We start from the raw sequence: 16,090 nt of genomic DNA on the forward strand, positions 1-16,090 counted from the left end.
TAACTGGACATGATTCATACTGTCATCGTACTAGAAAGAGGGTTTATTTCATAATAATGAATCTGGTAGTAGAAAGTTTATTTCTTCTTCACTAATTTAATTAGGAAAGGCTCGTTTCATTCTCCTGTAATAATAATGGCTCTAATATTTTCCGATCTGGGCCTGAGGTCATTTCTACCTCAAAAGTCTTTGTGCATCTTTTCTATCTTGTTTTACTTCCTGATTTTTAAGACCACCTCTAGTAAAATATTAGGTAATTAAATCAGATAATAGAGCAGGAAAGTCTCCCCAGGTTCAAAAATAATTTCTTTAATTGAGTTTTATATTGTAACTTCTAAGAAGTATTTGAACTTTACAGAACCCTAGTGAAATTCTTTAAAGGCTTCACCTTCTCCCTACCATTTAAATCTTATCCAAGCTGGCAAAGACTTGTTTTAGATGACAGAAAATGGTAAAATCCTGCATATTCAAATTACTTTATGCATCAATTTATTTTACTAAATTGTATAATATAGTTCATGTCATGAACATCAAAATCAAACAAGTGGGTGTTTTGTTTTTCCGAAGCTTAGAATCCCTTTCAAATTTCTGAGTTTCTGAAACACTAATCCTAGTTCGCCTATGTTTAGCAGGTCCAGAAATGCTCCTAGCTGACGAATAAGTCTTATACTAAATTTGAGTTCAGAGATAGCTGCACGTGGGTGTGTGTGGGTGTGTATAGTGGCTTTAACTTATGTATGGCATATATAAATGTTGACATCCTCCACTCTACCCCAACAGTTGGATTCCTCATTATAATGACATGCAAGCTTTTATTAATATCTTGGTGTTATTAAGAGAACATGGATTGTTTAGAAAAAATAAATAGGATAAGTTTTCATCAGTAAGAACAGTTTAGGAAAGCCAATGCTAGAAAGGGATTTTTCCGATCAGGAATCACCTTCTACCTCCCTCCCTCCCTCTCTCCCTTCCTTCCCCCCTCCCTTCTGTCCCTCCTTCCTTCTTTCCTTTGTATGACCAATGTTTATTGACCACCCATATAATGAAATCGTATCTCTATTACTCTAAAAAAAAAAAATTACTCTATGTGTATGTTTATTATGCTGTATCTGATTGTATGAGGTCCTGCTGTAAGGCCACCTACCTGTTAGACGGGAGCAGGACCACCTCTAGAAATGGTGGATAGTTTCTGTGCAATCATTCAGAAGGAGGTAAATCTTAGGAGAAGAAACTGGAACTCATAAGTTAGGTCTTAAGCAGGTAAATGAAGTTCTGCCACTGTATATCCTATTCTTTGAGAATGTATTTTGAGTTGGAAAATATCTTTGAGTGGGCATCTTCAGATGGTGGATGTTAATATTTTTGGGTACTTGGAGAACTTGAACTTGCACATGAGCAAGTTGATGGTTTGTTCTTCAGTCAGCTCCTCACTTTATCTTAACGGATGATATTGAACTTCTCCAATGTCTCCTTTCACACAAGTAGCCTATTTTATTCCTCTGTAATCCATCCAACAAGGCCCACATGTATAGTCATCACTTGTCATGTGCAAATTTAAGTTGAAGCTAAAGAAAATCAAAGCAAGTCCACAAGAGCCAAAGTACAACTTTGAGTATATCCAGCCTGAATTTAGAGGCCCTCCCAAGAACAGTTTTGATGCACTGAACACTTATGACTGAAGATCAGAAGAGCTGTGTAAAGATATCAAGAACATCACCCACGAAGAACGTAAAAGGCCATTAAAAAGACAGGAAAGAAGGAAAAGACAAAATGGATGTCAGACGAGACTCTGAAACTTGCTCTTAAGTGCAGAGTAGCTACAGTGAATGGAAGAAATGAGGAAGTAAAAGAACTGAACAGAAGATTTCAAAGGAATACTCAAGAAGACAAGGCAACATATTATGATAAAATGTGCAAAGACCTGGAGTTGGAAAACCAAAAGGGAAGAATAGGAGTAGCGTTTACCGAATTGAAAGAACTGAAGAAAAAATTCCAATCTCAAGTTGCATTATTGAAAGATTCTGTGGGCAAAAAACTGAATGACACAGGAAGCATCAAAATAAGATGGAAGGAATACATAGAGTCACTGTACCAAAAGGGAGAACAGCAACCCTTGAGGGCGCTGTGGTTATAGCAGCCATAATTGACAGCCATTTTCCCACACGGAGGGCTAATTTCAAGGTAACAAAATTCAGGACTACAATGCCTAGTTACTTCTCCCCACATGAAGATTCTTTTTGGATTCGCTATCTTGGAAGTTCTGAGTTTATGTAAAGGAAAAGAAGACAATAGTCTTCTATCCAGGTACTGAGCTAATAGTTACAGAGTATATAAAAAAAGTAAAGTGTAGTTCTGAAATTTAAGGAAATTAAAATAAAAGCAAAATGTAATAATGTTTACATCACATTTTCATTTTGCAAGCACTTTAACACATATTATTTCATAATTATGTAAGGATTATACAATTAATGTCTTCATTTTACAGGTATATGTAAATATATATGTATGTATATTATACATACATGATAAGATGTCAAATATGACTTTTTCATTTTAGAGTTTCTGCCAAGGCTTCCAAAGCCTAGAACAATACAATAGATACAAAGTGCTTCCCACATCATAAAGCAAGATAATAGGCTGTCTATACCCTATGGTATATTCTGTACACATGGGTCAGAGGAGATGCCGTGAGTCAGAATAGATTCTATGAAAATTAGCAACAACATATGTGGACATATGCAGAAGCTGTGAAGCTTGCATGGCCTCCACTGGCCCATCAACCATCACAAGGCTATAAAGAAGTGAGTAGAAGAAACTTGAGAAACAAAATTTTGGGAGAGTTTTTTTCTGCTTTATGGATTCCTTTCCTCAATACAGGAACCCTGGTGGTGCAGTGGTTAAGAGCTCAGCTGCTAACTAAAATGTTAGCAGTTTAAATCTACCAGCCACTCCTTGGAAACCCTATGAGGCAGTTCTACTCTGTCTTATGGACTCAAACTGCTGACCTATTGGTTAGCAGCAAGCTCTTCACCACTGTGCCACCAAGGCTCCACTCTGCCCTATGGGCTCACTGTTAGTCAGAATCGACTTGATTTTTTTTTTTTTTTTAATGTACTTGGGGCTCTGGTGATGCAGTGGTGAAGAGCTTGGCTGCTAACCATGAAGGTCAGCAGTTCAAAGTCATCAGTCACTCCTTGGAAACCTTACGGGACAGCTCTACTCTGCCCTATAGGGTAGCTATGAGCTGAAATCCGCTGGACGGCAACGGGTTCGGCTTTTTTTTGTTGTTGTTTTATTATACTTAGCTCATTGAGTTTAAATATCTCTGAAACAGGATGCTAAAAGGGACTTTTCATGAATATTGGCTGAAGATGAAAGTTGAAAACAGTAAGAGATTAAGTATCTGCATATTCAACAGAAAATTAATAATTTCATCCCCTGTTTTTACATGGTGAACAAGCTAGTCTTTTAACTGGCAGAACTCATCACCAGCATATAAAAAAAAGAAAAGTATAATTTAGAAAGACCAATTCTCTAAAGGAATTTTTAGGAGTATAGAATGTTTTAACTTCTTTCTTGTGCAGCTTGGGAATGTGTATTTGTAAAAGACTTTCCTAACTGAATCTAATATTGAGCCAAGTTTAGGATCTACTGGATTTTTATATAACTCCTGGGAATCATCCTTCCACAAGCACCTGCCTGAATATCCTCATTAGTGTCTTGCTACAAATACAGTAAACAACCTAGAAATACTATACTTTCTAGTGTCTTTAGAAATTGCATATAGGGAAAATACAAACAGGAATAGACATTAATCATAAAAATGATTTTTTGTTTCCATTACTGCTCAAACAAGTGCATAGTTTATTATTCTATTATTCCAAATATAATCTTTTTCTTTAGCATATTGCCCTTATTTTGATGTATACCCAGGAGCTGACAATGAGCTACTCAGAGAAGACAGAACTGTCCTCAACCCTCCTCTGTTTTAGAAATTAGAGGGATTAAAATCCAATAAAATGTGTTTGATTTCTCGTATTTTCTTTTTAATATGTGAGAAGCTTTTGATCTAATATTTTAGAATCTTCTGTAATTCACAGCAATCTCAGCTAAGTTCGTGTAGAAATCACATTATAAAGCAGAAGACAACACTCGAATATACAGGTTTACATGTTTCTCATGGGGAACAAGTTCTGTTTGTTTTAAGGTGTTAATTTTTTTCCCTGCATTTAAAAAATATCACTTATACTATAGAAAAAAGAGCAGTGTAGTTTAGCACGAGAGTCAGAAGGTAATTACGAGTTCCCTCTGACCTGCCCACCTATCTGCTCCTTAAGCCAGCTCAGCTCTGACAGCCTTCCGGAGAGCTGAACTTCAAATGGGCCTTTTTGATGAACACAGTCCTTAGCTTTACTTTCCATTTTGAGATGGAGCCCAGGACAATGGTCAAGATCTGTGCTTTTATGGCACATGGCTGGTTTGAGTGATTTATTTGTTAGCTTTGATTTCCAATACATTGTAAAGATCTGTCTCCAAAAAGTTTGAGTAGTTGAGGAGTTTTTCTTAGAGTGTAGCCCACATAACCTCTGAGGGACCTCCGGAATTACTTTCTGGAATTCTGCAAACCTAGTTGCAAATCACTTCCTTAAATTTCTGAAAACAAAACAAATACACAAGTAAACACACAAACAAACAAAAAACCCAAATATGGACAGCTATATATTCTTTCTTTGGGTAAGGGGAAGTCCTAGTTTTTTCACATGCAGAGATAAATCAGATAATTTCTGTCTCCCTTATTTCCATCCACAATTCTTCCCCTTCTAACACCAGATTCTAGTTAGCTGACTCTGTTATCCTCCCTTATTGCTTCCACTTGACTTCCTAATCTTCTGTTGTGTTGCACTAAATACCCAAATAGACCCATACGATAAAAGATTCCAGAGATTCTCCAATATCAGGGACAGTAAAACTCATTCACACCCAGACCACATCCAGTTCAGAATATGTTCCTCAGATGTTTGATGCTGCCGAATTATTGATGATCACATTTCCCACATGGACAGGAATCACTTGATTGTGTTCAGTTTCTTAATTCCTCTATAAGAAAACTTAATTGAGCCCTGGAGTTAATCTACCATGTGTATTGTTTCCATCATTAAGGATAATATGATTGACCTATTACAAGTGTTTTGGATGGACCGTCTGACAGGTTCAGCCAAATTGCCTTTTCAATTTTTTGGGGCAAAAACACCATGCAAGAGCTCAGAAAGCCAGAGACTGAATAGGATCTCAGAAAGAAAACTGTGTTATGCAAACCCTATGTGAGCTGGTTCCTAGCACAGGGAAGAAGACATTAGCCTATTTAGGATATTGCCATCCGGTGTCCAAATGATATATTACAGTTTTAACCTATCACACACCAAAATACCAAATGGGTTACCACTTTACCAAAGACTTACAAAGCTGAGTGTCCTCAAAATATAAAGTGTTGTTCTGTCTATGCCTACCTTTGCGATAGAAATGAGGAACATTTGCTAGTTTGTGGCCTTGGGCACAGAGAAGCAGTAACTTATAGAGTTAAGGTTTAGGCTATGGATGAAGGCGGAGCTGACTTTACCTCTAAGTTACTTGAACTTTTCTGGGCAACACTTCAACTTTTATGAGTACTTGAGGACATAGTATTCAAAAAGACCCTGAAAACAGTGCCTGCACATAGTAGGCGTTTACCAGATCTTAACTGCCTTTTCCTTTCGCCAAGTAAAAATGTATAGAAACTGCTTCGAAGAGTGGAGCAAAAGCCTCTTCCGTGCCTCTTGTTTTACGTATTAATTACATGCTTGGATAAAATTGTAGAAAATATTTCAAATACGACATCATACGTAGTTATAAAGTTTTAATTCTTGGATAAATTTAAGCTACTCCATGTAAATGCTCAGCTAACATCTGAAATTCAACAAAATGAGAAAAAAAGCTTATCTCCTTCCTCCTCCACATTTAACTCCATGGAACTTTCATTAGGTTCAGTATTCTAGAAATCATTGCGTCATCTGCCCCATCCCCCAACCCAAAAGGCATCTCTTATTGCTGTTATTAGGTGCCCCAGAGTCAATTTTGACTCACAGGGACCCCATATGACAGAATAGATCTGCCCCATAAAGTTTTCTAGGCTGTAATTTTTATGGGAGCAGGTCACCAGGGAGCAGATTGCCAGGTCCTTCTCCCTTGGAGCCACAGGGTGGGTTCAAACTGCCAACCTTTCTGTTAGCATCTGAGTACTTGACCATTGTGCCACAAGGGATCCTTCAACAGAAATTTTATTTATTTATTTATTTATTCCTGTTAATTCTACATCCAAAATGTCTCTTGCATTTGTTTCCTTCTTTCTAGGCCTCTTGTCACTACATTTTTATTTATTTATTTTTTGTGCAAGTTACTGCAATTGCCTCCTAAGTGATGCCTCTGCCTTTCTTCTCCCCCAGCCAACTTATCCAGTCCACCGGGCACTCTATTCACATCCCTTTGCTGCTCAAAAACTCACTGATCATCACTCTCTCTCTTCACGATCAGGTAATCTAATCTAAATATTTAAAATGCCCTTTTTTCCCTTTCTTTTTACTTAAATCCTTCTGGTATTTCAACTTTTTCTATTTAATTTAATCAGTTTGGTTTAAACGAAATGCAAATGCTGAAGTATAGGGCACAAGACCTGTCATAACTAGTTCTTGCTTACCTCTCCTCCTCACGTCTCAGCCTTCACATCGTACCTCAGACGTTTCGTTCTAGCAGGCCTAATCCACTTACAGTTCCTCACACAGGCCCTGTTTTCTCTCACCTCTGGGCCTCGGCTTATGTTTCTTCTTTTATGATGGATGTCCCACTTTTGTCTGGCTAATTTCTCCTTCTTCAGGACTTACGGTAGGCATCAGTTCATCTACAAAGCCTTGTGATGTTTCTTCTTTATAGTGTTAAATAATCTTGGAAAAATCTCTATCATACTTTTTTTTAAAAAAAAATAATATTTTATTGTGTTTTTGGTGGAAGTTTACACAGCAAATTAGGTTCCCGTATAACAATTTCTACACATATTGTTCCATGACGTTGGTTACATTTTTCACAATGTGTTAGCATTCTCATTATTTCCATTCTGGTTGTTCCGTTTCCATTAATCTAGTTTCCCTGCTCTACCTTACCTTCTCATCTTTGCTTTAGGGTAAATGCTGACTGTTGGTCTTATCTAGATTATTTTTTAAAGGAGCACAATAATCACGGGTGATATTGTTTATTTTATGAGCCAACATGTTATGTAGCTGAAAGGTGACTTCTGGGAGTGATTTCAGTTCCAGTATAATGGGTGTCTCAGGGCAACAGTCTCAGGGGTTTTGGTCTCTACCGATCCAGTAAGCCTGGCCTTTTTTAAGAATTTGATTTTTGTTCTATATTTTTCTCCCATTCTATCCAGAACCATCTATTGTGTCCCTGGTTGGAACGATTTGTAGTGGTAGTTCTATCATACTGTTTATCACACTAAATTGAATCATTTAACTGTCTGTTACTGCTACCATACTCTCAGTTCTCAGAAATTCTCAGAAGCAGATTAGTTTATCACGACTTAAGTCATTGAAAACCAATTATGTCCTTGGTATGAACTGGCCTACATCTTAAGCTTCTTGAGGGCAAGGCCTTATAGCGTGAACTTTGCTATCCCCAATTCCTAGTTTAGCTCTCAGCAGTGTAGGCATTCCAAAACTGGTCTCTCCAATAGAATTTAATTACTACTCCCTCTATGTCCCCAAATTTGGTTGGTTCCTACAACAGTGCTTTTCTTTTTCATTGAAGTATCATTTCTCAACAGTACTATTTTAGAAGTAAAGTTAGTATCCCATAGGAATAATGGATGCATGTTAAGAAGAAGAAGATTCTTTTTCCAAGAAAGATTGAGGCAGTTTCCTTATCCCTTTTCTTTTTATGGGAACTCCCATTCCAGCCCAGACAATTTGCTTTCTCTTTGACTAAAATGTCCCAAAGCCTAGGAGGACATTCTGAAAACTTTAATGTGGTTATCATTTCTGGGAAAACCATTCCCCTGTCATACATATGTTTGGCACATTTGTCTCATGCTCTGTCTGCCTGGGGATCTGGGATGATATTGTTTAGAGAAAACAAAATTGTCATTTTTGAAATACGGAAAAATAACCAAATCAACAAATGGAGAAAGAAACATTGGAACATCCTTAAAGTACGATATCAACCAGAGGGAAATTGTCCAGACTACAAGAATGTTGATGGTCTAAAGATGACCCACAATGTGTGTTGCATTGTGTATTACAGAGAAACTTAGATAATGTTGTTCTATCAGAAGATTTTCATATGACTGCCTTCTGAAACCATAATATGATATTTACTCTTTAATATCATAAAGGTAGTTAAATAAAAGTAGTAATTAAAAATGTAAACTGTCCTATTTAAGGCAAATCACAGATGCTATACCAGATCTTCTTTAAACTGATTGTCATGGATTGAATTGTAGCGCCCAAAAATACGTGTCAGCTTGACTAGGCCATGATTCCTAGCTGTATGGTTGTCTTCCAGTTTGTGATCTAATGTAGTATCCTCTGTGTTGTAAACCCTAACCTATATGATGTTAATGAGGCAGGACACAATCTACGGGATTATGTTGCATCTTGAGTCAATATCTTTTGAGATATAAAAGAGAGAAGTGAACAGAGAGGAGACAGACCTCATGTCACAAGAAAGAAGCACCAGGAGCAGAGTGTGTCCTTTGGACCTGGGGTCCCTGATCTGAGAAGCTGATAGACCAGAAGAAGATTGATGACAAGGACCATCCCCCAGAGCCATTGGAGACAGAATGCCTTCCCCTGGAACTGGAGCCCTGAATTTGAACTTCTATCCTCCTAAACTATGAGAAAATAAATTTCAATTTGTTATTTCTGTGGTATTTCTGTTATAGCAGCACTAGGTAACTAAAAGACTGATTAACAGAATATGTCATAAATACACAGATTTTATACACATATTTATTTATTATTTTATTGTTTTGTACAACGATAACAACAAAATCCTTGTGCATTTATTAAGTGTAATGACCTGAATTCATTGCTTTAGGAATTCAAAGATGAAAGTCAATAATATCCTTCTTGAGAAGCTTTTGAATTTAACAAGGTCAAACAATATTTCCACATGAAAAGGTAAACCAAAGCCAAAGCCATTGCCATCCAGTTGATTCCAACTCATACAGACCCTATAGGACAGAGCAGAACTGTCCCATAGGGTTTCCAAGGAGCAGCTGGTGGATTCAAACTGTCAACCATTTGGTTAACAGCTGAGTTCTTAATCACTGTGCCACCAGGGCTGTGAATAAAAGAAACTAAAAAAAAAAAATTAAGACACATAAAAATATTAGGAAAGCATAGAAGAGCAAAACAATTCATTTTCAGCTACAGAAATCAGAGAAGGCCACTTGGAGGAGGTGGCAATGGCTTTCAGCCTGGAATGACAAGTAGAATTTCAGCAAGTGGAGACGAAGAGGAACTATATTCCAGACAAAAGATGTGCAAAGGCACAGTGGTGGGAAAGTGAAGGACCTATTCAGAGAATAGTATAGACATTTCTTAGGTGTGTAATGGTGAATGGAAAATGCTTGTAGTGAAATGATAAAAATCTTTTATGAGGAAGGTTGAGTCATTAGAATCATATTTGGCAGGCAAAAGATTGCTGCAAAGAATCTTGAGTTGGAATAAGGGAGTAGGGAGGGTTGAAGTAATCAGACATTAGTACATTGTCTATGGTGCTGTAAGAAATTACCACAAACTTAGTGGCTTAAAAACACAACTTTATTATCTTACAGCACTGCAAGTCAGAAGTCTGATGTGGGTCTCCCTAGACTAAAATCAAGGTGCTGGTAGGGCTGCATTCCTTAGGAGGCTCTAGAGGACTATCTGTTTCTTTGTTTTTTCTAGCTTCTAGAGGCTACCTACATTCCTTGTCTCATGATCTCTTTCTTCCATCTTCAAAGCCAGCAACATTGTATTTCTCTGACCCTTCTTCTTTGGTCATATTTTTCTCTAATCAAGGAGGTGAACAGTTCTCCAGTTATAAGAATTTGTGTGGTTAGATTGTGCCCACCTAGATAATTCAGGCTAATCTCATTTCAAAGTCCTTAACCTTAGTTGCATCTGCAAAGTCCCCTTTTGCCATGTAAGGTAACATATTTACAGGTTTGGGTGATAAGGCACCTTCTTTTTTTTTTTTGAGGGCCATTATTTCACCTTCCATAGTGTAGACAGATTAAGGCTAGGAGGATATTTGTCTTGAACAGCTAATTAGGTAGCTTTCAATATGGTCTAGGTAAAGGGCAGGATACAATCAAGCTAGGATGGTGGTAGTGAGAATGTAAAGAAGGGGTTAATACAAGAGGCTTTTGGAGATCTAATAGATTTTGAAAGTAAGTGGAACTTGCTGTCTATTGAAAAATGATATAAATAGAAATAGAAGAGGACAAGGTTTAGAAAGAAAAATTATGAATTCCATTTTGAATTCACTGAGCTCGATGTGCTGGTGAATTATTCAGGCATAAAAAATTCAACAGGCTATTGGCAACTGAGATCTAAGCCTTGGGAGAGAACTGGAGGCCTAGAAATATTACAGATATAGGCCCCTGTGTCAGGGGCCTGCATATACCCTGTGATGGTTAAGGTTGTGTGTCAACTTGGCTGGGCTATGATTGTCAGTGGTTTGGCAGTTGTGATGTAGTTTGGTAGTTGCATGATGTTGAGATCACTTCCATTATGAGATTTGATATAATGTGATCACCTCCATGATGGGATCTACTATGAGTAGCCAATCAGTTGAAAGAGAGTTTCCTTGGGTGTGTGGCCTGCATTGAATATAAGTGGACATTCTGGCAAGGCTCATGGGCTTTGGCTTGCTCTGGATCCTGTAGCTGCCTCCTGTTTGTCTGACCTCCAGTTCTTGGGACTTGAGCTAGCAGCTTACCTGCTGTCTTGCCTGCTGATCTTAGGGTTTGTCGACTTCAAAGCCTATGAGCAAGAGCCCAGCTCTCTGACCTGCAGATCTTGGCTTGGCCAGCCCCTGCAGCTATATGAATCAGGAGAAGTCTCTATCCTGACCTAAGGACTTGGGATGTTTCAGCCTCTACAACCCTTACAAGCCATTTCCTTGATATAAATCTTTCTCTATATATTTATACGCTCTGCTGGTTTTGCTTCTCTAGATAACCCAGCCTAAGACATACCCCTATCGACTATGTAACTTATCAACTTACATAAAACATCCTTACATAATGCTCATTATAAAAATAGAAAGCAGATTCTTTCTTGTCAAATGAATACAATTAATGGAGCAAAATTGGTAGCCCTCATATCCAACTCTAATTTATTATGTATAGTTATTTTATATTGTCATCTTTCATATTGAAATGTAAAAATATAGCTTGGCATTGAATCATTTTCTCCCTAAATTTCAGTGTGTTGTAAATTTCTTTGGCATTCTTTTTTTTTTAAGTGGCTACATTTATTTCAAAGAAACTTTTCAAAATACAAGAGGTTGTTATCTCAGTCTAACATAAGGATATTGCGGTTTGCTTCTCAAAAATGCTAATACTTGAGACAGAACCATGTGTGTTTAATTTGCAGCTTAGCCACCTCTTTCCTGGCTCTTTGCTGGTGTTGTTCTGCCATTGCCATTGATGTGCCACTGAAGTTAATAGAACATCAGGATATGTTTTATATTGGGCAATAGTTGGAATTCTGTTTTACTGGGTGTTTTTTGAAGTGTTTATTAACAATCAAAACAACAGTTAGAAGAAGGTGTATTAATGCTAGAGAAAGAATATACTGTTTGAAAATTACTATAACCTTATACATATTTTTCTCTCTTTTCAATATTTTAAGGCAAGGGACTGTCTCATGTATTATGTAATTCTAACAATAATGGGTATCATTACCCTGGTTTTCCATGTGGGGAAATTGAGGCTCAGAGAATTAAATTTTGATTCACTTAAAATAATTCATCTAGAATGTGAATAAGCTGGCAAACAAATGCCAGGTCTCTTGAGTCCAGATAATTTCTATTTATAGAAAATTACATTGTCTCTCAATCTTAGAAGCAGGCTTTAAAATAGTGTCTAGATAGTATAATGCTATTTTTTTTTTTTTTTTATGTTTGGCTATTTGTTTACTAGTTTGTCTTTTGTCTGTGTTCCTTACTGGAAAACTCCCTGAAATTAGAAACTTTTCCTATGTTGTTTACTGCTCCAGTCCCAAGTCAGAAGAATGCCTTGCAAATAGTAGGAACTTAATACATATTTACTAATAATAAACAAATGAATTAAAAAGCTGTTGCCATCAAATGGATTTCTACTCATGGCAACCCTACGTGCTGAAGAGAAGAACTGCGCTCCATAGAGTTTTCAGTGGCTCATTTTTCGAAAGTAGACCTTCAGGTCTTTCACCCAAGATGTCTCTGGGTGGGTTCGAACCATCACCCTTTCAGTTAATAGTCAAGCACTTAGTCACCTACACCAACCAGGAATCCTTTTGCATACATATTTCAAAATGTCAGAATAGTCATTCTATGAGATTCTCGGCCTGGGAGAGTTTCAGATAATGTCATTAGGGGATAATTGGAGGCATACTCCCAAACTAGTCCTAAACGCATATGTGTAGAAGGTCCCTCTACAGTATTCTAAACTGATGATAGTCAAAGAATTATGACATGCCAGAGTTGCATAGTGGAGCCCTGGTGGCATAGTGGTTAAGAACTTGGCTGCTAACCAAAAGGTCAGCAGTTTGAATCCACCAGCTGCTCCCTGGAAACTCTATAGGGCAGTTCTACTCTGTCCTATAAGGTTGCTATGAATTAGAATCGACTTGACGGCAATGGCTTTGGTTTTTCTGTTTTTTTGTTTCAGTTGCATAGCTGAAGAAGTGAGGGCCCAGAGTACTTAGAGAAGTTCCTCAAGTAAATTACAGGGGATAAAAAGATAAGAAGCTGAACCCAGGTTTTCTGAGGCTAATGCTGGTCAAGATCTATGAGATGTGTTTGTGTTGGCATCTATAATGTGGGAATAGAGTCATATAGTACCTTCTGACTTTGAATTGTAGCCTATGGCTGGGCAGAGTTATGATTACCAATGAAAGGTGCAGAAGAAATGTGGCAAATACACCTTTAGGTACATGAATTCAAGATCACAGGTTTTTTCACTCACATTTCCAAGGTCCTCTTGGGTGTTTTAATTTTTTTTTTTTTTTTTTTTCGCCTAATTTGTGTCTGAATTTTTAAACTTTCAGCTTCCTTAGCTATTTACGATATATGCTTTTGGATTTCACTGGAATTTCTCATCATTATAGCCATTAATCCTTTTCACAGTGATAATTTGAAAGAAATACTATTTTCAGTGTAATTGGCAAACTAAATACTAAAAATTAGATTTAAATTTCACTGATCTTTTAACTTTGACATGTGGTTATGACTTGCGTATTAAATGTATGTTCTATGCATTAATTATTATGTGCCAGACATGGAATAATTGAACCGCCAAGAAAAATCATAAATTATTTTTCAATTTTAAATATTACTTATTACATAATAAGATTAGCAAACATCTACTGATTTGATTTCCTGAAAGAAGTAACCACAACATATTACTGGGTGAATGGTCATTTTTCTTAAGAAGGAAATTATTTCTGAGAAGAGGAAACCTTTCTAAAATTGATCCTTTTCTCAGTTATAAGCCATTTTTAAATTGAATTAAATGTTATCCTTCCTTAAAGGTTGACAATTGTCATCTTTAAAAATAGATATTACTAAAATAAGAACCATCAGTGAGAAGGGCTGTTAGAGCAAAAAGGAAGATTTGAAATATGGTAGTATCTTTTGATCTGTTTTTCGAAGTGTAGGAACAGAGCAAATGAAATGTTAGAGGATCAAGGCTCTGAACTGACCAGCTAGAAAGAAGTGAAAGTAAAGCAAAAGTAAAATTACCCTTGCAGTTACCAGGTGCCCACTTCTTAGGAACGTTTGATAGTCTGTTGGAGGCTAAAATCCACCAATAAGAAAAAAAATAGCTTAACTGTTTTATATTCATTTGCTGATCATCATTAATTGGTAGCAAAGTCTCTGGGTGGTGGTGGTGAAAATGGTTAATATGCTTGGCTGCTAACGAAAAGGTTGGAGATTTGAGTCCCCTGGGAATCTCCTTGGAAGGAAGACCTTGCGATCTACTTCTGAAAAAGTAGCCATTGAAAACCTATGCAGCACAGTTCTACTCTGACACACAGGGGATCGCCAGGAGTTGGAATCAACTGGATGGTAACTATTTTTTTAAAGTCCCTTATGACTGTGTCTGAAACTTACCGTTTAAAGACTACTATTAAATGGTATCTCACTAGGAGGATTTGATGTCAATTTCCTAACTCTATAACCTCTATAAATCTAACAGAGTCTGGAGGAAATTTTTGTTAATTAAGGGTTGACAAAGTGGATTTAGAAACATAGCTTGCTTTGTTATCCAAAATAAATTTTGCAAACTGAAGGAAGCTGAGAGACGCTTCATGCAACTACTAGTATAACCTCACTACAAGAAAGCATGAGCTATAGCGGTGGTTCTCATCTGGGAGCAGTTTTGTCACCCACAGGGTTTTGACAGTGTCTGGAGATATTTTTGGCTGTCACAATTGTGTAGGGAGTGTTACTGACATCTAGTGAGTAGAGACCAGGAATGCTGCCATACATCTTATGATACACAGGACACCGCCCCCCCCCCAACACCACATACACACAACAAAGAATTATCCAGCCCCAAATGTCAATAGAGCTGGTCTATACTACCTAGAAAGCTGGTCTCTACTAACCAGAAAGCTGGACAAGGAATCTCTCTACTTCCTTGTCCTCCCCTTTTTCCCTATTGAAAAACAATGTCATCATTTGTCCAAATGAACTATTTCTTGAAATCTCCAAAATAAGGGAGAGCTACTCTGGCTGCAAATGTTCAGGAGTCTTGAAGCTCCACTAGCTGTGCCTCCCTTTGTCCTTTGAGAAGGCTCTATGATAAGACTCTTAAACAGAACCATAGGGACTTTGAAGAAGACAACTTAAAAAGCACTCCTCCAGCATGGGTACCACTATTCCATTGTCCTCTTAAAATAACTGGACAAGAAGAGGAGGGGCTCATTGTAGTGGAGAATACACCCTGTGAGGTACAAGACCCTTGGGTGGAGTCAGAAAGAATCTTGGTAAAAGTGCATGCTGGGAATTATAATTTTGAGGACATCCGTGGGTGTTTAGTGTCATGGTCATGGGGGAAAGTCCTCCCTCAGTCCAGGAGAGCTGCATTATATAAATGATTAATTCTAAAGTTGAGGTGGTGGTAGATACTGCATGCATTGTGCTGTGTTTGAGGAACAGATATGAGTGTAGAATTTATGCAACACCCAAGTGCAGTGAGTGGGGAAAATGGAAATTTCACCGTCTTCTGTGGAAACAGACACAAGGTCTAGGTAAATTTCATTCCGTATGAGAATCATTAATTTATTTACGAAGCTAAAAGTTACTGAACTTTTACTATGTGGCAGATACTATTCCAAATCTTTTTCTTAATTGCTTATTAATCATTATATCCTCTTTGGAATTTAAAAAAGAGCATTAAAGATAATGTAATAAATCAATGTATTTATTTATGTAAGTATTTAAATTAAAAAAAGGGATGAAAATGAACTTGTGATAAGAGACATTAAAAGAAATCATAAGCAAAAGGAAATGAAAGCATTTGGCAAGGATCCAAAATGGATAATTTAAGCTACTAGAAATAAACTGAAAAACGGGAGAGATTTATTATGTAAATTTGGAACTTTGAATTAGTAAGAAAAGATGTATTATTTTGAAAAATGATATTGAAATATCTTATAGCTGGAAAAATTGGTTAAATCCCTGCATCATTTCTTATGTAAAAAATAAATCACAAGTGGCCCAAAAATGTACATCTAGAAGTGACAACGAAAGTACCAGAATTAAAAATGTGAAATTATCAGTATCCTGCTGTGAGGAAGTCTTT

This window comes from Loxodonta africana, chromosome 5 (genome assembly GCF_030014295.1).
Source record: "Loxodonta africana isolate mLoxAfr1 chromosome 5, mLoxAfr1.hap2, whole genome shotgun sequence".
Classification (NCBI taxonomy): Eukaryota; Metazoa; Chordata; class Mammalia; order Proboscidea; family Elephantidae; genus Loxodonta; species Loxodonta africana.